We start from the raw sequence: 21811 nt of genomic DNA, 5'->3' as shown, positions 1-21811 counted from the left end.
ACCATGACCATTTTTCCTCCTCATTACATCACCACAGTGGAGTTTAAATCAAACAATCAATACTCAGTGCAATCAAATTTATTTATATGGCACTAAATCACAACAATGTGCTTTATATTAAAAGGTAAAAAGCAAAAAGTAATACTGAAAAATCGCTAACATTGAGATGAACTCCTGTGAACAGGGACTTGGTGACAGTGGGAAGGAAAAACTCCCTTTTAACAGGAAGAAAGGGAAATAACTGGAAGACTGTTCCTGCTATAAGAGTAGTAAGTCCAACCATTATTCAGTCAGGTGCATTCTGACACAAATATTTGGGTAATATTTTATTAATACCTTCCATTTTTGAAGTTCAGCTTCTTTCTTTCTTTTTAAGCAAGTTACATAATGTTGTATTAGCTTCTGACAGTGTAATGGTGAAGAAATGAATTTGGCATCCAGTTAGGCATTTCATTTTCCCAATGATCTGGGAGACAGAAAACTAGTGAAAATGTTGTATTTAAGAGCTCAGTTTCGAGTATACAAGTAATAGTTTAAAATGTTTGCTTGAATTAGAAGATAGTGATTGAAACTAAAAATAGGTAAAAGTCTTAACAAATTATTTTGTCTTGTTTTATTAGAAAAAAAGAAAAAGAAAATATAGAGGTCAATAACAGCCACTTACCGGTTTTAGTGAGAAATGAGCAGAAGTCTTCAATTTTGCTCAAACAGCTTTTTGCAGTGACGCCTCCCCCGGGTTAAGCTACCTAGATTTTCACCTAGAGTAAAAGTTGTTCTCATCCCTTCAGTGCTGTGGTGGCACTTTTTTTTTTTCAGGTGATTGGGTGAGAGCAGAAAACTGCAGCACTTCGGGTCCAAATCACTTTATAAACTTTAATACAAATGTCCTCATTCCTGTACATTGGAGTGTATATGTGTGCGTGTGTGGATATATATATATATATCTGTGATTTTGAATGTGGGTCTCAGTGTGTGCATGGGGAAGCGCTCACGTCCTCTATCATGGTTAGGCCACCAAGCTGCAGTGTTAGCTAAAATAGCAGCCGACCCCTCTGGCCTAAGCCTAAGTGACTCTGTAGCGATAAAGACAGAACCGTTAGCAATGACACACTGAGGATATGTAATTAACTGGTGTGTGTCTGTGTGTGTGTGTGTGTGTGTGTGTGTGTGTGTGTGTGTGTGTGTGTGTGTGTGCGCGTGCGTGCGTGTGCTACAGTTACTCCTGCTTTTCATTTGGCAGCTTAACCAATTCAATCCTGCCAACTGGACGGTAGATTCGTTCACACACTAATGGGAAATACTCTCATTGGCTTTCTTTGAATTAGTTTAAGGCTAAACTGATAAAGTACAACTCATTCTCTTAACCTTATCGTCGCGCTGCTGCACTAACGATACCTGGGGCTAAACACTGTATCTGCACATCTGTATACATGTCAGTGTTGGAGCTGGTGTTTGATTACATGCGTGTGTGTGTGTGTGTTTGAAGGAGACAAAGATCATTGTCAGTCTGATCCGGTTTGATTTGTCATTTCTGCTATGAAATGACACTTTACAGAGTGCCCTGCTGCATTGCCTTTAGCACAACAAAACCTCATACTGCGACACCGTTCCACCTGGCACGTTGCCATAGTGTGTGTTTAAGTGTGAAAGGAGATTACATACTTTGTCACTTTAAAGAATACGGCCTGTCTTTGTTGTAACGATGCCACTTGGCTGTGAGGGTAGGTTGTTACATACAGATAATGCAGAAAACCCAACTTATCCTCAGGTAAGTTTGATCGTCTTCATAATACAACACTGAGTGCTGGCACTGACCACCCTCAAAGGTCAGTCTGAGGTTGTGTGATGAAGGACAAATGTCAGTTAATAACACAGAGTTGTTCATATATTAAAGCCCGTAAGCCCACTCAGGCTTGAAACACTGCAAACGTTAGGCCGAAGCAGCCACCAGGTCAGGAGGTCTGTGTTTCATTATTTGGATCTGAGCTGTGTTAGATGGCTGGCTGCATTAGTTTTCCCATCAGCAGCACATCACAGGGGTTTTGCCTGGTCTGTACTGACGATGACTGTGTGAACAGAGGCGAGCTGAAATACAAATCCAACAGCTGTCGAAGACGAGCGTACACAAACTGCTGTTTGACTGTGTATCCCTGTATTTGCCTTTGACTGTGGATGTTTCCGCAGCCAGTTTGCTTTTCTGTCAGACCACGAGCTACAGTTAACACACTCCCCTCTCACCCCCCACCCGAGCTCGCCTCTTCACCTTCTCCACTCTTAATAGACCACTTTGAAGAAAAGAGGGACTAAAAAGAGCTACAGCAGACTTGTTTTTGGCACGTTGGAAGGATTTGTACAGTTTATAAACCACCTTAGCTGGATTAACTGTCACGATCCTGGGCTGTTTGACCCAGCGCTTTGAATTTTAATATAATTTGATGATTAAATGAACCCAAACATAAACCATAAACATCTAAAGCTCCTAGTTTGCACAGTTATAGTTCTCTGTTTATTAGACTTCCTTTGTGTTATCACCTCCTGTGTTTAAGTCTCCCTTGTCGGTTCGTCATCTTGAATCTTCGTGTCTTATGTTGTCAAGCTGGTATCATGTCCGCGTTTTGTTATGTATCCTGTTTTATTTTGAGGAGGTCCGGTGTCCCATGTTCATTGTGTTTAGTTTCAGTTCTCTTTTAGCGTCATTGTGTTCATTCTAATCAGCTGTTTCCCCCATGTGTTTCCACTCCTGTGTGCATTTAGTTTATGTGTTTTCATTCATTCCTCGTCCAATCGGCTGCTATCCTGCTGTGTCGTGTCATGTTTCCAGATCTATGAATCCATGCCAGGTTTCTATGTTCATATTCATGTTCACATTCCAGGGTTTTTTATGTTTAGGTGATTGTTTGCCTTTTGTTTTGTAATGCTTCACCAGCCTTAATAAACGGCTCACCATCAAACAAATTTTCTTATTCTTCTTTGGAAACTACATATGCATCGAATAAGACAAAGTAATCAAGTTACAAACAGGATTAGCATCTCATATTTACCAGATATGCATGGCAACACATTCCAGTGAGCCCCAAGAACCACTGTACCAAAAAATGTATTCACCAAAAACAACATACATGTCACCATTTGTTTGAGATCAGCTTCTACATATAATATATATAATTTGTAAGGATTTCAGCCTTCTAAAAATAATTCCCCAAAATCATATATCAGGGATAAGATTGTGACCACCTGCCTAATGTTTTGTTGCCCCCCCCGCCTTTTGGTGTCAAAACAGCCCTGACCCATCAAGGCATGGACTCCACTAGACCCCTGAAGCTGTGCTATGGTATCTGGCGCCAAGATGTAAAAGACCCCTGAAGTCCTGGAAGTTGTGAGGTGGGTCCTCCATAGATCGACACATTAAATTTATCGTTGTGCTCCTCAAACCATTCCTGAACCGTTTTTGCTTTGTGGCAGGGACCATTATCCTGCTGAATCCAGCCATCAGCGAATACTGTATAAATGGAAGGACGTAACAATCCCTAGGCATGTCGTACATGTCGAAGTAACATCCACATGGATGGTGGGACCCAAGGTTTCCCAGGAGCACATTACTCAATGCATCACACCTTCTCCATCGGCTTGCCTTATTACCATAATGCATGGTTGTGACGCACATGCACCCGGCCATCCACATTATGTAAAATAAAACATGATCCATCAGGCAAGTTCAACTTCTTCTATTGCCACATGGTCCAGTTCTGATGCTCACATGCCCATTGTTGGTGCTTTCGGTGGTGGACAGTGCTCAACATGGACACCCTGACTGGTCTGCGGCCATGCAGCCTCATTTGCAACAAATTGTGATGCTCTGTATATTCTGACACCTTTTCTATCAGAACCAGCATTACATTTTTCAGTAATCTGAGCTTCAGTAACCCATCCACTAACAAGTGCCCTGATGAAGAGATAATCAGTGTTATTCACTTCACCTGTTAATGGTCATAATTAGGGATGGGTATTTTCACGATTCAGATTCCATTTTCGATTCTGTTTAACGATTCGATTCTTTATCGATTCTCTTATCGATTCTTATTTTTAAAGAAGAACACTAAGGTCGATTAGCTTAGAACTTTGTTTTATATCTTCTCTTTGAACAAGATAGAAATTTAGGAGTAATATGGCCTTACAAACCCAACAGTGAGATCTTAAGAGATCCACAGCCTACAGCTCTTCAATGGGGTGTCACAGGGTCCTCAGGAAAAAAAATTGTAAATGTAAAATAATAAAATAAATATTGTTCTGTAGCAATAACAAAGTATAACATAAATTATTCTGTAGCAATTACACAAGAATATCCAGTAATGTCCCTGCCTACAATTAAGCACATTCACTTACTGAAAATCGGGGGCATCTGCTGTGGCAGATGGGTGCAAGCCTTTGACCACAAACTTAGTCACTGCTCGGTGACATTCGTCTATCCTGGCCTGAAAGGAGACGCTACTGGTAGACTGCAGTGAGAACTGCCAGCATCTGAGCCAGCCAGACTCTGCCTGTCTCTGTCATCATGGTCACCTAAATGCACAGTAATGGCAGGTTTTGTAATAAGGAAGATCGCGCTAACATAATATGCACTGTTAGTTGATTATTTACCTGCCACATTAACGGGAGAGGACGCGCAAACGTTACCACTGCTGCTGGGTTGACGCCGTGTTTCCTGCCAGGTAAATGACGCTCCGCAACGTGGTGACGTCATTCGGGGGCGACTGGAATCGATAAGGGAATCGTTTGCAAAAATGCCAAACAATTCGAAGGAATTGAAACAGTGGGAACCGGTTCTCAACGAAAAACGTGTTTCGATACCCATCCCTAGTCATAATGTTATGCCTGATCGGTGTAGATATTGATAATCCTGGTACCCAAGTCAGTTTATATAGTAAGTGTCATCCAGATTGATGCCTAGGAGGAGTTAGGGAACATACGCTATGCTATGATCATTTATAATAGGATGTACACATGGAAGCAGGAACCCCTTGCAAGACCAAAATGTGTGTTCAAGTCCAACTCAAGACCCATTTTGAAGTGATGCAGGGTAACAAATACTCTTCACCTGCTACACTTGTTTGTGGAACACCTCAGGGCTCTATTCTGGGCTATCTTATTCTCCCTATACATGCTCCCATTAGGCTCTGTTTTTCAGAAACACCAGATTTCCTATCACTCTTATGCAGATGATACACAGTTCTATCTCTCTCTAAAATCAGGTGCTGATAGTACATTGCATAAAGTTTCAGATTGTCTTAGTGACATAAAATGCTGGCTGTCTCTGACCTTTCTCAAACTAAACCATGACAAAACTGACATTGTAATTTTTGGCAACAAAGACTCTGTTAGTCTCATAAGAAATTACTTGGGCCCACTATCAGCTAATGTACATCCCCATGTTAAAAATCGTATCTTCATTTTTGATTCTACCCTTAAGCTGGACGAACAAAAACCTCAGTTGTTCGTGACAGTTTTTTCCAGCTTAGGAGCATTTCTAAAGTCAAACTATTTTGTCATCTAAAGATCTGGAAACCGTTATGCCTTCATTTCATCACGTCTTGATTACTGTAACTCTCTCTATTTAGGCGTCTGTCAGTCAAGCCTGTCCTGCCTGCAACTTGTTCAAAATGCAGCTGCAAATCTACTGACAGGTACCAGAAGGAGAGAGAGTATTACTCCGATGCTCGCATCTTTACGTTGGCTGCCAGTTAAATACAGAATTGATATCAAGGTTTTATTATTTGCTTTTAAAGCTCTCCATGGTTTGGGGGTGTATACATATGCATGTATATGCATGTGCATGTGTACGTGTACATATATACTTGTATAGACAAGTGTATATAAGAGTCTGCTTGTGTGTATATATATATGGATGTTTTGTAATATTTACCTAGAAATATAAACCTAGAAATGTGTTTAATGAGTTCATCAGAAAGAACGCCGATTAAGGCAATTGTGCATTGGCTTAATTTTACAGACCAGGAAACTATGGTTTCATATTGATTAGACAAACTCAGCACTGTTCATTTTTTCAAAACATAGCTAAAGAAAATATCAGCTTGATGGCACTGCAACTCCTGGGAAAATTACTTATGTGTCTCTTCAACTGTGCTGGACAGAATAATAATAATAAAAAGAGACACAGTTAACAGCACAGCATTTACCCTTCTTCAGTCCTTCAAACTGCAGACACACAACGCCCCGGAGGCACCGAGTGCAAGCATCAGCAACAAAAGCACTGCTGAAGGATAATAGAAAAACACGATTTTGTCACGTTGTCATTCTATCAAGAGTAAAATATGACATTTTAAAAGTGAAAGAAATTGTGTTTGGCTCATTGTAAGTCAGACGGAAATAAGATAAGATAAGATAAGATAGAACTTTATTAATCCCTCGGGTGGGTTCCTCTGGGAAATTCGACTTCCAAAAAAAGCACAGCAACGACCGAAGTTACAGTTACAGAACTGTTATATATATATATATATATACACACACACACACACACACACACACACACACACACACACACACACACACACACACATATATAAATACAGAGACAAATATAAATAAAATATACAAAGGGGATAAATAGAATAAATAGGAATAAAAAATAAAAATACAAGTGAATTGCACATTTCAAGTATTGAGTCTATTGCACCGTTGACTATTTACAAAAGTATTGCACAAGGTATTGTACAGTGAGGTGCAGAGGCACTACAGCTTAGTTGTTCCCCCCTCCTTTGTCCTCCTGTTTCCCCTCCCTCTCCCCTCCAGAGAGGAGTTAAACAGTCTGATGGCGTGTGGGACAAAGGAGTTTTTAAGTCTGTTAGTTCTTGTCTTGGGGAGAAGCAACCTGTCACTGAACAGACTCTTCTGGTTGTTTATGGCCGTGTGCAGAGGATGCCCAGCATTGTCCATAATGTCCATCAGTTTCTTTAATGTCCTTTTCTCTGCCACTGTCACCAGAGTGTCCAGCTTCATGCCGACCACAGAGCTAGCCCTCCTGATCAGTTTCTCCAGCCTGGATGAGTCCCTCTTTGCTGTGCTGCTCCCCCAGCACACCACAGCATAGAAAAGTACTCCAGCAACCACCGACTGGTAAAACATCCTCAGGAGCTTCCTGCAGATGTTAAAAGACCTCAGCCTCCTGAGGAAGTACAGTCGGCTTTGGGCTTTTTTATACAGGTGCTCTGTGTTGCATGACCAGTCCAGTTTATTGTCCACCCACAGCCCGAGGTACTTGTACTTGTTGACCACCTCCACCTCCTCCCCCTCTATCTGAACTGGCAGTGGACCTTCTCTGGACCTCCCGAAGTCCACAACCAGTTCCTTAGTCTTTGAGGTGTTGAGTTGCAGGTGGTTTGTGTGACTCCATGCGACAAAGTTCCTCACCAGACTTCTGTACTCCTCTTCCTGATCATCCCAGATACACCCCATGATGGCTGTGTCGTCTGCAAACTTCTGAATATGGCATAATTCAGAGTTGTAGCAGAAGTCAGAGGTGTACAGGGTGAAGAGAAGAGGGGACAGCACAGTTCCCTGTGGTGCTCCTGTGCTGCTGACCACTGTGTCAGACGTGATGTCCTTCAGCCTGACGTACTGTGGTCTGTCGGTGAGGTAGTCGGAGATCCAAGCCACCAGGCAGGGGTCCACCTCCATCCTGTTCAGTTTTTCTTGAAGCATACAGGGCCGGATGGTATTAAAGGCACTGGAAAAGTCAAGAAACAGGATCCTGACCGTGCCTTTTCCCCCATCCAGGTGTGAGTGGGCTCTGTGTAGGAGGTACAGGATGGCATCCTCCACTCCGACACCCGCCTTGTATGCAAACTGTAGTGGGTCCTGGGCATGTTGTACCTGTGGTCGGAGTAGGTTGAGGAAGAGCCGCTCTAGAGTCTTCATAAGATGTGACGTCAGTGCCACCGGTCGGAAGTCATTCAGCTCATTGGGCCGGTTCTTTTTGGGGACCGGGACGATGCAGGATGTCTTCCATAGGGCGGGCACTCTCCCCAGTCGCAGACTGAGGTTGAAGACTCGTTGTAGCGGCTCCCCAAGTTCAGCAGCACACGCCTTAAGCATCCTAGGACACACCTTGTCTGGGCCTGCTGCCTTTCTGGGGCGAAGCTTCCTCAGTTGCCTCCTGACCTGATCCACTGTGACACTGGGAGATGTTTGGGAGGAGGGGAGGGGGGGAGATGTCTTGCTGCTGAGAGAGGGATTGGAGGAGGGGGGTGTCATGGTGTCAGGAAGGGGGGGAAGCGAGGGAGGCAGGAGAGTGGGGAGAGGACTCTGTAGTGAAGGTGAGGGTGAGGGTGGGGGGGTTGTGGGCCGGTCAAACCTGTTGAAGAAGTTGTTGAGTTCGTTTGCCTTCTCCACAGTCCCCCCCCCCACTGTGCTTTTCTTGGTGTTGTGGCCTGTGATGGTTTTCACACCATTCCAGACCTCCCTCATATTGTTCCTCTCCAACTTCTGCTCCACCTTCCTCCTGTAGGTGTCCTTTGCTTCCCTCAGGCAGCGTTTCACCTCCCGCTGTGCTGCTTTCATCTCCTCCTTCACTTTGCTCCTGAAAGCCTTCTTCTTCATGTTGAGGACAGCTTTGACTTCCTGTGTTACCCACGGTTTGTTATTAGGATAACACCGTACCGTCTTAGCAGGGGCGACTGTGTCCACACAAAAGTTGAGGTAGTCTGTAAGACAGTGTGTCGCCCCCTCTATGTCCTCACCATGTGGGCTGTATGTAGGAGGTTATTTAGGTATAGCAGGTAATCTTTTTAAGTAAAGAGGTTGTTATGAATCACTTTGAAAAAAAATTTAATCAAATATCAAATGAGAATTCACAAACAATTTCATAATGTGATGGGATCGCTTGTGGTTATAAAAGTTCAGATGATTATTACTCAAACCTTCAGCTCCCCTCAAGTTTTGGCTCACTATTTTGCTGTCTGACTTATGAGCTCTAGTTTTGTGCAAAAAAAAACAAAAATGGATATACAATCTGCCATTTACACTACCACCAACAGATAACAAATACACACAGAAATTAGCTGGTGGAAATTGGACAGCAAGGTTAGGTCTAAGGAGTTTTTAGAAACCAATAAGAGAGCTAAAAAGTAAATGACGGGTGTTTCAGATCATTATTCCAAATATATTATTCGTTACTGCCCTGTAACTGCTAAATTTGAGCATCTGTTTGTGGACTAGAGCGTGTTTCTGCTGCCCTCAGGGAAAAAATATCAAGCATATTTTTTTTAACATGATGTGTCTAAAAAGAAAAAAGGGTAAAATAACCTGTCTGATTTCAATGTTTTTGGTTTGTACAATCAGCACCATGTCTGCATTTAGTCACCTTTCCCATTAAAATAAAATACAAATGACATGGTTTGTTGGCTACCTCTGAATTCTCTTAGACTCTTTTGGAAAAAGTAAATGAATTTCCCCCATTTTCTATTAAAAACATAACAGATGTAAAAAGCTTTAACAATCAGGCCTATATTAGAGTGGGTCACAATTACTCACTAAGCCGCTGTGTTCCGGAGAGCCAAAATACACACAATGACCTGGCCTAAAATGACACTACTTAGTCCCATTATCTCCTCTTCATCCTCTCCTGCCTCTCGCACAGAGCAGTGATTCATAGAGACTTTAGAGGGCTTGTTACTGAAGCTGCCTTGTTAGCAGCTTTGATTAATCTTCATTTGAATTTCAGAAGAGGGCTAAACTGCTGCATTTCATGGATGTGGTGATTTTAGGGATTGGTGGTGATTTCAAGATTGTTCAGCCCAATGTGATGGAAGGATAATATTAGACTGTGTTCAAAGTAGAGGGAAGAAACTGGTGGAGCGGACATCAACAAAATATTTTTAAACATGCTGGTTATTCTTCATCTTCTTCCTCCTCATATCCTGAACTAAAGCCAGGGTTCTAACACATGAACATTTGCATAAACATACTTATTTATTCCTGAAATTGTCACAATTACTTGTTGTCAGCAGATAAACCACGTCTAACAACAAGCAAGCTAAACAACAGTGGTTAGCTATAAGCTAACATTATGCTAGCTAATATTAAGCTAGAGTGTCCTAAAATTAAAAACTTTTCTTTAAATAGAAACATAAAACAGTCTGATTATATTCTCACATTTTAAAAGAGTTTATTTGTCAGAGTCTAACAATGTTAGTGAAACTTTCTTTGAAGTTGGTCTAACACCAGCTAACAGGAGCTAGCAGTAGCAAAAACAGCAGAGCAGAAAAGGTTTTATAGCCCCCTCCAAAGTAAACAGATGTGGACCCCTAGCATATTGACAGCTGAGGTAAACAGCAGACTGACAGGCTACACTCACTACAGAGTTGTTTGTCCTAAAGTGGTCACCATAGCTAGGATTATGCAGTTGAATTATGAGAGGTAAGAAAACACAACTCAACTGATTGCAATGTACTGATATCTAGCAGTGAGATTTTACATACCTTACCTTTAAGGACTCATAAATGGTGCTTCAGTGGTGCTACAAATTGGGGGTAACTATAAAGGAAAAGTTTCTCATTTTCTTCTCTTTTTGCTAACAGCGAGGAAATGCAGCAACATCTCAGACTCTTAATCACTGAGAAAATTCAGAGTGTAGCTAAGAATTTAGAGGCCCAAAAGGAGGCTTGGTTAAAAAAAAATGTCAGCCAGCCCACTCAGCTAATATGTATTTTTAATTTGTTTCACCTCAGTTATTCCTTTGGAGTACATGAATGCTCTGCGGCACTGGCTCATTTGAATTGAAAATGACAAAATTCTATTTTTCATTTCAAAAAATATTATTTGTGTGATTTATTTCAGAAAGTAACACTGCTGAATATTTAACTAAAAAAAAAAACCCCTCACTTGTCAAGGCAGGATTAAACCTTGAGAAAAAGGAAAATCTGTCCTTCTGTGTGTTTACAGATGTATCACTAGAAATTTGAATAGACTGGAATGGGGTGCATTCATTTCAAAGTGAAAAGCCAAACTAATTTGGATTTAGAAGGAGGCTGCAATGTCAAAATAAATCCTTTGTGATACCTTATTGGTACAGTACACCTCATCTGGTTTATTACAATGGAGAGCGCTTCAGTTGGAAAAATCAGGGATCAGAGGATAAAACCTCAAGATCTGCTGTGAACGTGAGGCACCCGCTTGATTGCTGTGTAGTGCAATAATTTGGCAAACTGCTGAGCTAATTGAAGAGATGCGTCTACCTTGACACTTGATTTCTCAATAGCTTGCATATATTTATAGTCTGTCAGCTGCTCATTGTGTGTCTGTGTTAATCACTCCTTGGCAATATTGTGCACCAATTTAGTCCAGACAATCTCGACAATATGCCGTCATGCTGTCCGTCAGAATAAACTGTAATCATTGATCACACAGCAGCTTTATCTAGTGTCACCATTAACGCTTAAAAAGCTAAAAACTTTAGATTGATATCATTGCTTGTGCCTCTGCAATTATTCCCCTTACGGCACTTATCAGTTTATGTTGTATTGTTTTTTTCTTGGCATGTTGTATGTTTTCTGCTCGGCTCTATGTGCTACTTTTAAAAAAGAGGATCAACTTTGGCTATTGGCTCTGATTTGCTCAAGAATTTGCCATTGGTTTGGTGGTAGAATCGGTCTGTGGGCCATATTTTTCTCAGCAAGACACTGGATTATCGCCACAGTTCTTTTCAGTGCTTCGCACCAAATCTTTCTCTCTGTCTCATTGTGCCATTTCCTGGCTATTTCAAGGCAAACCTCAATTTTTTTCATGGCCTCATACTTTAAAAGCTTCAAAACCTGGGGGTATTACAATCATTACAGACCTCCACGAATACGCTTAAAGTCCTGTGAAAACAATTTGGAGTAAAAAACAAGACGGACTGTTTTCTTTTCATGGCGTTTTACTTATCATCTCACCATTGACTAATGATAACGTGTCTGTTCCTTTTCAGGAAAATATAATCCCGCTTGACATGAAAAGGTCCTCTGCAGACTAAATCAATCCTCATAGAGAAAGCAGTGAATGAGGTTGATGGTCCTATGCAGCAATTGTTGAGTCACGGGAGGTAGATGTGCAGTTAGGGGGCAGCTGTGTCTATTGTCAGAAGGATTAAGGATTTTCTAAATAAAGTGGAGACGAGGTGGATGGAGACGCTGGTGTTCCTTTAAATACTTCATTAGAAAAGTAGCATGGAAGATACAAGGCAAGAGCTTTTACACAAAGACATACACAGGCACCTACCCACAGAAACTCTGGTGACAGTTAGCTACAACTGTGTAATGGGTATAATATTTTTTATAGCTCATAGAAAATGACCTCATTACATACACTGTCAAATCGGCACAGAATGATTAAGATTGATTGGAACATATTCACATTATATCTGTTTGCATTTATAAATTAGGCAACAAGTGTTTGCAAACCTTTGCCTCAGATAGATGCAGTCACTCTCAAACAGATTGGCAGACTACAGCTGTTCAGGCAGGCGTTTTCTGAATGAGTTACCTGTGCAATCAAAGGTGGTCGCCCAGAGGACGTTGCATGCTCGACTGCAGCTACTTGTCATTTTGCATGACCACCAGGAAACCTATGCTACTGCTAGTTGCAGAGAGGTTGTTGTTTTTACTTTGCCAAGAGGATACATGAGAAACTGGGACTGTTGTCGACACACATAACAGGCCCCGTTTCTCATGTAGCTACATGGCAAAATTAAATACCCACGCCCCCTGTTTTTGTTGCCTGAACAACCACCCATGTTACATCTCTATAGTATTTGAGACTTACCACATTCCAGAGAGACAGACAACCATTTACACCTATGGGCTGAAGAAGTCATTCGGTTGAGTGACGAAATGTTTCTCCCACTGAAAACCCCACGTCTAGATGAACAGAATCAACTTCTTTGGGATCACCAGTTGACCTAACGCTATCGACTGCATGTCTTTGTTACTGTAAGAAGAAGCTGGAGCATCCGGGGAGAACCCACATAAACATGGGAAGAACCAGATAGGCATCAAACCCATGACCTTCTTGCTGAGTGGAAACAGTGCTAACCATCATGGCATTTCTGATGCTGCAATTCTGTTGAGGATGCTATTGGTGACCGTTAAGTTACCTCTGGGCGATAAATGTTGAGTGTGACACATGAAATAAAAGCAAACAGCGATTACAACATTGCATTTGGAAAATCAAGAATTGGGATTTGTATCAAAACTTTTTTGAAAAACGTATACATGTTAGTATTGCTGAATGTGTGACAATGTATTGGGAAGAAGTATAACATGCTAACACATTAGCATGCTAACATACTTAGAGAGATGATGAGTGTTGTCAACATTTTAGTAGCTTTACAGTGTTAAACAGCATATTTATCAGCAGCTGTCTTGTCACACACCTCTGCCCTTTACCCCTCTTCTCCTTTGCTATTGCCTTAATGCACACCACACATCCATCAGCAGTAAGTATGTTGACCCTGACATTTCCTCTCTTCCACGTGTTCTCTGTATGCGAGGTGCAGCTCCCACTCAACAATTAACACGCAGCTGCTTAAAGGCAGCTGAGTATGTACTGTTTTTAAAGAGCAAGCTTGGTTAACCGTGACAAAGGAGCTCTAATTCAAATGTGTACTTTTATGTTTCAGTGATGATGTATGGAGCTTTGTAAATGAAATGGAATTAGAAATTTATAGACTGAATAGATTCGTTTATCAAGCATAAAAGCCTTCTGTTTGAATACTGTCGTGTTTGGCTAATTAGAGAGTACTAATGTGTTTTCCTTGTTTGTCCTCAAGCTTCTCTGCTTGGCGTACCCACTTTTTAAATGCAACCCATGCCGAGTTTGTGTGGTTATATCTTGCTCCCACATGCCTGTCAGTGGAGACTGCTGGACTCAGCTGGTGGAGTTACGTAAGATTCACCTGTAAAAGCACATCTGATAACGGAGACGGAAAGAGCTGAAGCACATGTACCAGCACATGCACGTGTACTGCTTCCTAGAGGTACACTGAGTCCTGTCGCACAAACGCAAATGTAAAAGGTTAACATATGTGTTAAGTTGAAATGTGTGGCTGGTAAATCTGGATTACACTAATAGTTAAAAAATTAAGAGATAAAAAGACTTATGGGGATGTTAGTTCAGTTTATGTCTTCATACAAGGAAATAAAGGGAACACCCCAGTTATATTTTGGTCTTTGTTATATCGTTCAGTGTTAAATCAGTATTTTCTAATTACACTTTACATCTTCCATGGCATTACTTAAAAAATACCACTAGGTGGCGCATAGCGGCCAGGAGGAGCGTAAACCCCCCTGGGAGGCAAATCTGCAGAATAAATCCTGCAGTTGAAACGTAAACAAGTTCATGATCTGTGCCTCTTTATTTCAATACACAGCTGCAGGATCTAGGATCGCACCCCTCCCAGGCACCTGTCACACCAGGGGGGCAACAATCGTGGGGGCTCGTCCGGGATTAGTGCCTCCTCTTGACGGCAGCTAATCATAAAGTAATAAACTAAGACCAACGTGCTACGTCTGCTCCATCTGTGGTACCAGAATGGCGGCTGTGCAGGAGCTGCGACGAGGAATACAGAGAAAGCTTCATGAGCTTATTAACACTGCTAAGACAGAGGTGTTGTACAAGCTTGTAGACACCATCAAGGATGAGGTGAAAGATGACCTACCAGGAGATGATGCAACAGAGGTGGAACTCTATGACTTCATTGTGGACTTTTTGAAAAGTGACCGGCTGGCAAGTCAGGAGGACCAAGGCATGTCTCGCCTGCAACGACTTCATCACTGACCTGCAACGACCTCCGGTGGCTGCAGATGAGGACTGTGAGCTGGGTGCAGAAACAGACTCTGTGGTAACACCTTCAGTAGTTAGTGTGAACGCAGATAGAACCTGCATGGTAACCAGTCAAGTAACTGATGTTATAAAACTGGCAGATGTTGCAGCGCTCCTGCCTCGTAGAGAATTCAAGCTCCACAGTGGACAGATTTCTGACTCAGATTCAGATGTTAGTTATAGCTCTCTGTGTAGACAGATTGATGAAGGGCTAGCTGAGAATTTTACAGAAGCAGAGATAATCCGAACTGTCCTAAAGATTATTAAACCAGGTACATTTAAGGATATGCTAATGACCAAACCTGGATTAACGGTGGCTGAGCTCAAACGGTTCCTCAGAGCACACCTGAGAGACAAGAGCAGTGCAGAGCTATTTCAGGAGCTTAGCAATGCTAAACAACAGGACAGAGAAAGTCCACATCAGTACATGTACCGGCTAATGGGGCTAAAACAGCGTGTGATGTTTGCTTCTCAGCAGAGTAGCTCAGAGTTCCAATATACCAGTCAACTGATTCAAGGAGTATTTCTTCACTCATTGTATCAGGGAATGAGTGAGAAATACGCTCATGTCCGAAGAGACCTAAGGCCTCTCATTTCTAACATGAGTTGTGCTGATGACTTTATTCTAGAGATAATGACCAAGTCAGTTAGTGAAGAAGTTGAGAGACAGACTCGCCTAGGTCAGACACAGAAAGCAAAAGCAGTCACAGTTAGTGCCATGCAGCAGGGTGAAAGACAACCCGCAGCTCAGCCTCCAGCCGAGGTCCAAGCCACCGTCCTGCAAACCCAAGCTGAAGTTCAGGCACAACGAGCAGCCCTGCATGAACTAACAGCACAGGTGTCTGTTTTGGCCAAGGCTATTGAGAAGGCTCTCACTTCAGAGGGAAGTCCCTCTGGGTCCACACAGGTCAGCTCACTTAATACTGCCCAACCATCCAAGTCCTCTGTGAAAGGAAAATGCAGGCCCTGTATAACCCAAGGGATTGCCAGTTGTAACCACTGTTTCCGGTGTGGCCAGGAGGGACACCGGGCGGTGGGCTGTCTGTCCAAGAACAAATCGGGAAACATCAGAGGGTCACTGGGGAGGGACCACCAGTGATCAGACAAGAGCCAGGGTCCCAAACCATTGTAACAAACCATGAGAGCAGGACTCCAACTGATAATCAGCCACTCCTAAGGAAGAGAGCGGGGAAAGGAAACCGTGTAGCTCGACTGATAGGCAAAAGGTGTATGCTTACCTGTCACCTTAATGGGGTACCAACTGAGGTGCTACTGGACAGTGGTGCTCAGGTCACGATAATGGCAAAGTCGTGGCTAGAGAAGCACCTACCAGACACAAAAGTCAGGTCGCTTGAAGAGTTTTTGCCAAATGATCCACTCAGAATAACAGCAGCTAATGGGACGGATGTCCCCTTTGAGGGTTGGGCTGAGGTACTTGTGGAAATCAGAAGTGAAAAACATGGCCAGATAGCCATACATGTACCCATGCTAGTGAGTCAGAGCTGTGTGAACGGTTTGTTACTAGGTTTCAATGTGATAGAGGAGCTCATCCTTGAAAGTCTGGAAAGATCAGGGAGTGTCATGTTAAGTGATTTGCTAGCAGAGGCATTAAAACTCCATCGAGATACTGCTGAAACAATTGTTTCTGTTGTCAGCGAAACCCCAACGGGCCAACAAACTAGGAATGAGATGATCAGATTAGGAAAGAGAGGTCTCACAGTTCCTAGTGGCCAAATATGTCAAGTGAAATGCCATATCAGGGGTTGGCCTGAGGAGGGGACAATGTTATTTGAACCAGCATTAAAAAGAGATGTCCCAGATGGACTGGATTTATTTCCTGCTTTAGTTAATGTGTCTCCTGGTGCATCTAAGACTGTAAAAATCCCAGTCTGCAATTCAACCAAACATGATATCTTCTTGCCACCAAGGATGGCCTTGGGCTGCCTAGAAGGAATCATAGACAGCAGGCCGATTGATTTTGGTCCCCCTTATCAGCAGTCAGGGCAGTCAAGTACTGATACACATATACGTACCACGCAGGGTAGCCAAGCCAGTCACAACAGTATCCCAGAGACTTATACATCAAAAAAATGGCATCCTCCTGTTAACTTGGAGCATCTTGATCAGCAGCAGCAGGAAGTTGTGCGTCAGATGCTCTTTGAGGAATCTGATGTGTTTGCTAAAGGGGAGGGAGACATAGGTTGCATACCCAACTTGCAGCTGAAGATTAATGTAACCGACAACAATCCAGTCCAAAAGTGCTATAACTCTATCCCTAAGCCTTTGTACCAGGAGGTTAAAGACTATGTAAAGAATCTCCTAGACAGAGGTTGGATCCGCAAATCTGTGTCCTCTTACTCCTCTCCAGTTGTCTGTGCCCGTAAGAAGGACCAGAGTTTGCGGCTATGTGTGGACTTTAGGGGACTGAACAAAAAAACAGTCGCAGATCGTCATCCCTTGCCGCGCATACAGGACTTACTTGACAACCTGGGTGGTAACACATGGTTCTCGATATTAGATCAAGGAAGCGCATATCACCAAGGGTTTGTAAGTGAGGAATCCAGACACCTTACAGCTTTCAGCACACCGTGGGGGCTTTATGAATGGATTCGAATCCCATTTGGTTTGACAAATGCACCTGCAGCATTCCAAAGGTGTATGGAGGGAGTGCTGGACGGAATTAGAGATGAGTGCTGTGCTCCATATCTTGATGATGTGTTGTGTTATTCTACATCCTTTGAGGCACATGTCAACCACCTCAGACAAGTTCTGGGCCGCATGAGAGAACACGGAATCAAACTGAGACCTGCGAAGTGTGAGTTGTTCAAAAGAGAGGTTCGTTATCTTGGACGTTTAGTATCAGCAGATGGAGTTAAGATTGATCCAAAGGACTTGGAGGCCGTCATGGCTCTGAAAGATAAAGTGCCTCACACTGTTGGAGATGTTAAGTCCTTGCTGGGATTCCTGGGGTACTATCGCTCCTTCATTCAAGACTTTTCCCGGTTGGCCAAGCCGCTGTTTGAACTTCTCCAGAAACCTAGCAATCCTGACAAAGGTAAAAACAACAATCAACATGAGACAAATGGAAACAAAAGCAGAGCTAAGAAGGAAGAAAAAGGACAGCTGCCATCAAAAACACCCATCAGATGGGCAGCAGAGCACCAGGCTGTTTTGGCTAAACTTGTGGATGTGCTGACGACTCCACCCACCCTAGCATACCCAAACTTCAACCTTCCATTCATTCTACACACAGACGCATCAGGTGACGGATTAGGTGCAGTGCTGTACCAGAGTCAGGAAAACAAGTTACGTGTCATCGGATATGGCTCAAGAACACTGACATCGGCTGAGAGAAACTATCACCTTCACTCTGGTAAGCTCGAGTTCTTAGCACTCAAGTGGGCCATCTGTGATAAGTTTCGAGACTACTTGTATTATGCCCTGACATTCACAGTCTACACTGATAACAACCCCTTAACATACGTTCTGAGCACTGCCAGACTAAACGCCGTTGGACATAGGTGGGTTGGTGAGCTAGCTGACTTCCACTTTGACATCAAATACAGACCAGGGAAGCTGAATATAGATGCAGACACCCTGTCAAGGTACCCAGTAAAACTCCAAGACAGAATGGCAGATCACACAGAGACTATGTCATCAGAGGTTGTGTCCACAGCATGGCAAAGAAGCAAAGCAAGGCAGGGAGATGAGGTGGCCGGGGCAGCAGCCTTACAGGTGAATAGGGGAAATGCAGACACTGTGCCACCTGAGAGTATTTCCAATATTACATCTGCAGATATTCAGGCAGCACAGCAGGATGATACAGCCATAAAGGAGGTGCTTTCGCTAAAGCTCAGAAACTGGACTCCTAATGAAAGGGATAAGAGAAAAATGAGCAAACAAACGAAAAGACTGCTTTACGAATGGAAGAAGCTAGTGGTGGAGGAAGCAATACTGTATCGACTGAATCGTCAGCATCAACAACTTGTGCTTCCTGAAAAGCTAAAGCCCCTGGTGCTGAAAGCACTTCACAATGACATGGGTCATGTTGGCGCCGATAAAGTAACACACCTTGCCCGGGAACGGTTTTACTGGCCCAACATGCAGGATGACATAGAGGACTATGTAAACAAAAGGTGTGTCTGTATTAAACAGAAACGTCCTAATCTTCCCCAAAGAGCTCCGATGGAACATATAACCACCAGCAGTCCTCTCGAGTTGCTTTGTATTGACTACCTACACCTAGAGCAAAGTCAGGGCTATGAGTACATTCTTGTTCTTGTCGACCACTTTACACGCTTTGCCCAGGCGTATCCAACAAGGAATAAATCTGGGAAAACCGCAGCTGACAAAATATTCCATGACTTTATCCCTCGCTTTGGATACCCAGAGAAACTCCACCACGATCAGGGGAGGGAGTTTGAGAATACCTTGTTCAGCAGGTTAGAACGGCTGGCTGGTATTGGTCATTCACGAACAACGCCATATCACCCGCAAAGCAATCCAGTAGAGAGACTTAACCGGACCCTCCTTCAAATGTTGCGTACTCTGGAGGAGGAGAAAAAGATTCAGTGGAAAGACCATCTGGCTCATGTTATACATGCCTATAATTGTACAAGGCATGAGGCCACTGGGTTCTCCCCATTTTTTCTTCTATATGGCCGATCTCCACGTTTGCCTGTGGACTTGTTGTTTCCGCCCAAAAGAAATCCTGAAACATCGGATCGACAGTCATATGCACAGAAATGGGAAAAGAAGATGCGTTTTGCATATGAAATGGCAGCAAAAAACAGTGAGAAATCCTCTGCTAAGGGCAAGAGACAATATGACCGTGCAGTGAGAGGTGTTGTTCTCTGTCCAGGCGACCGAGTGCTCGTGAGAAACCTGTCAGAACGTGGTGGACCCGGCAAGCTGCGGGCTTACTGGGAGCAGGTAGTGCACCGTGTGGTGGAAAGAGTCGACAATGGACCGGTTTACCGAGTACAGCCTGAAAAGGGTCCCAAAACAGTGCGAGTACTCCACAGGAACCTACTGCTTCCAGTAAATGAACTGCCCCTGGAGGAAACTCCTCTTTCACAACCTGAAGAGAGACCGTACAAGGTAACAAAACAGAAAACGGCAGTTGTTGACACACATGACCAAAACACAGACAGTTCTGATGAAGAATACTCTTACCAAAAGATTCCATGTTACAGGCTGCGATTTAGAGAGAAAGAACAACCACCGACAGTACACCATCCTCAGGTTGAGCAAAGACTAAGAGCCACAGCTCATGAATTCCACCCTTCCGTCGTGGAGGAAACTAACATCCCAGAACTGGGCGATAATGTACCACAGAGACACTACAGAGCTTTGGAGGACGCCGCCCTGGAAGACGAACATCACACTGAGCCAGACCTGTGTACCAAGCCACCAGTTAACCCAACAGTTGATGGGAATAAACCACCGGAAGAAATAGAGATTTCGAGGAGAACGCAGCGGACTGCCAGGCCGAGAGAGATGTTCACCTATAACACCCTGGGACAACCATCATACCAGCAATGGAATGCAGGGGTGAACTCTCTCCTGCCCACATACCCTCTCCAGGGTATTCCCAGTACTCTTCCACTCCCATACTTCACATACCCACATCCATACCTGGACACCTGTTACCTTCAACCACAGTAACTAGAAACATACATCCCTTAACATGACAAAAGTCAGGAGACCTATATAAAAAAAAAAGGGGAGAGTGTAAAAGGTTAACATATGTGTTAAGTTGAAATGTGTGGCTGGTAAATCTGGATTACACTAATAGTTAAAAAATTAAGAGATAAAAAGACTTATGGGGATGTTAGTTCAGTTTATGTCTTCATACAAGGAAATAAAGGGAACACCCCAGTTATATTTTGGTCTTTGTTATATCGTTCAGTGTTAAATCAGTATTTTCTAATTACACTTTACATCTTCCATGGCATTACTTAAAAAATACCACTAGGTGGCGCATAGCGGCCAGGAGGAGCGTAAACCCCCCTGGGAGGCAAATCTGCAGAATAAATCCTGCAGTTGAAACGTAAACAAGTTCATGATCTGTGCCTCTTTATTTCAATACACAGCTGCAGGATCTAGGATCGCACCCCTCCCAGGCACCTGTCACACCAGGGGGGCAACACAAACATTACATAACCAATGTACACACTTTGCATTGTCTATCACCTGTAGGGACTGTAGAGGGTGGCTGCTGTCCTACTGCTCCTATAGGAACCAGGATTATATTCTTAGCATCCTTGTTCTTTCTTCACAGTTGCAGTTCATTGTTAGCTGCACTCGACATGCTATAGAGGCTTTGCAAGAGTGATACAAATCCCTTAGCAACCTCAGTGACTGCCATCAAACTCCTTGACAGGCATGCATGAAACAGCAATGTGAAGAAAGTGGAAGGTTTGTCATGACTATGTGGAGTGAAAGTGGAGCAGTTATTTGCTCATATTTGGATAATTTGCAGTGACCAGCTTACACAGATTTGAGATATGACTCAGTCCCATTAAAAACTATAATATTGGCAATCTATGCATTTATTATGTTTAGGCAGGGCAACTGTAGTTACTCTTCTGGATGCTTTCAGTTACTCTCCAAAAAGCTCCCAGTGGTCCCAAAACACTGGAATAATAGTACTGATCAGGTTTCTCCCATATCAGCCGATTGTCCGTAACATTCATATCCTCCAATACTAGTCTAGTTTTTATCATCAGGCTTAAAACGTTCCTTTTTGATGAAGCCTATAGTTGGGACTGAGGACCCCAAAACATCCTTTAGTCATGTAACTATAGTACTCATAATGCACTCTGTACCTGTCCTCTACTCTATGCTGTTTACCCTCCATAGATTTATGCCACTGCTGTAAGCCAGTAACTTTGTGTCCTCTCACTTTCATGCTATTTACCTTGCCGTCAGGGTTCCT

Source organism: Copadichromis virginalis, linkage group LG17 (assembly GCF_057382275.1).
Source record: "Copadichromis virginalis isolate Kocher_CV1m ecotype Utaka linkage group LG17, C_Virginalis_male_GT1.1, whole genome shotgun sequence".
NCBI lineage: Eukaryota > Metazoa > Chordata > Actinopteri > Cichliformes > Cichlidae > Copadichromis > Copadichromis virginalis.
The sequence above is the reverse complement of the archived record's forward strand: the minus strand, read 5'-3'. Positions refer to the sequence as shown.